The sequence below is a fragment of the Pipistrellus hanaki genome (genome assembly GCF_964339955.1).
Source record: "Pipistrellus hanaki genome assembly, chromosome: X".
Taxonomy (NCBI): Eukaryota; Metazoa; Chordata; class Mammalia; order Chiroptera; family Vespertilionidae; genus Pipistrellus; species Pipistrellus hanaki.
The window spans coordinates 79,471,428-79,473,226 of record NC_140524.1 but is presented as its reverse complement, the minus strand read 5'-3'; the positions used below and the strand labels follow the sequence as shown (position 1 = coordinate 79,473,226).

The 1,799-nt window shown below is 47.3% G+C and overlaps 1 pseudogene across 1 annotated transcript; it reads left to right on the top strand.

The window, feature by feature from the left end:
• The first annotated feature begins 326 nt into the window (after nucleotides 1-326).
• LOC311615485 (ornithine decarboxylase antizyme 1-like) lies at nucleotides 327-1,506 on the top strand (annotated as a pseudogene). Its single transcript has 2 exons — nucleotides 327-528; nucleotides 1,108-1,506. The product of its transcript is annotated as an ornithine decarboxylase antizyme 1-like (transcript).
• Nucleotides 1,507-1,799: the final 293 nt, after the last annotated feature.

Genomic DNA, 1,799 nt, shown 5'->3' with positions numbered 1-1,799 from the left:
AAAGAAACTATGAACAAGAACCAGACAAAAATGGAGAATAACATATCTTACATCAAGAACACACTGGAAGGACTTAAAGGTAGATGGGATGAAGCAGAGGATCAAATCAGCAATTTGAAAGACAAGTTAGAAATAAATACCTAATTAGAACAGCAAATAGAAAAAAAGAGTTAAAAAGCAGGAAGATAACTTAAGAGAGCTCTCAACAACATGAAACGAAACAACATTCACATTATAGGAATACCAGAAAGTGAAGAAAGTGAGCAAGAAACAGAGAATCTGAGATAGAAGGGAGGAATAAACCCAGCCCCACTGTTCAAGCCAGCCACCCCATGCTGCTCATCAGTCTTCACAGACATAGAGGCCACAGTAGCAAGAGTTCCAGGGCCTCCCTTAATTTCTATAGTAACCTGGGTCCAGGGCCTCAGTGGTGCTCCTAATGTCCCTCACACATTCCTGAATATTCCAGGTGGGCAAAGGAATCACAATAGTTCAGCTAATTTATTTTACTCTGATAATAGGCTGAATGTAGCAGGGAAACTAATCTTAAGCTTAACGGCTGGAACACCAGAGACCAGAACCACCACGATCCCTTGTCGGGCTGGCCCTGCCCCCAAGCAAGTGGTTAGGGGTGATCAGGCAGGCAGACAGACCAGCGGTTATGGGTGATCAGGTAGGCAGGTCAGCAGTTAAGGGTAATTAGGTAGGCAGATGCCCCTCACTTGTCCCCCAGCAAGCAGTTAGGGGTTATCAGGTAGGCAGGCAAGTGGTTAGGGGTGATCAGGTAGGCAAACAGTACCTTGCAGGGCTGGCCCTGCTCCCCAGCAAAGAAAGAGGGAGGCGCAGGCCAGCCAAGCCATCACACCCCACTCATGTTGCCTGCAGAGGGAAGCCACCGGTGGCAGGGGAGGGGAGACCATGCTGCACAGATGGCAAGCAGTGGAAGCATCAGGGGTGGGACCAGCTGCCTGCAGTTGTCAGGGTAAGGAAAGCCCTGATAGGCCCTGATCTCAGGCCAGGCCTGGGGAGTGTAATCAAGGGGTCCCAGATTGTGAGAGGGTGCAGTCTGGGCTGAGAGAACTCCTCCCCCAAGTACATAAATTTTCATGCACCGGGCCTCTAGTGTCTAATAACAAGATGAAAATTCTGAATGTCCAGACCAGGCTCACAGATGCCAAACACATTAACTGGAGAGCCATGCTGAACAACAGCTGCCTCTACATCGAGATCCCAGATGGTGGTCTGCCAGAGGGGAGCAAAGAGAGCATTGCAATTCTTCTCAAGTTTGCAGAGGAGCAGCTGCATGTTGCCCCACAAGAACCATGATGACAGAGCCGCTCTGCTCAGTACCTTTAGCTGTATGGGCTTTGAGATTGTGAGACCGAGGCATCCCCCTTGTCCCCAAGAGACCCGATACTTGCTTCATTGCCTACACATTTGAGAAAGTCTTCTAATGAGGACGAGCAGCAGCTGCACCACCTGCATTCTCACCTTTGCCACCACTGAGAGATCATCGTAGGTAGTAGCCCTTTTGTGTGTCTCACTTTGTGCTGGTGGTGTGACCAACTGCTGCACTGGGGTACAAATGCCAGGTCTGCTTCCCTCTTGTGTGTTTGTCTGCATATTGTAATTGTGCAAATAAATGCTCATTCCGAATTAGCAGTGTATTTCTTGAAGTTTTAATATTGTGTTTGTGATACTGAAGTGTTTGCTTTAATTCTAAATAAAAATTTATATTTTACTTTTTTATTGCTGGTTTAAGGTGATACAGATTATCCTTGTACTTCAAGCAGGAGTTT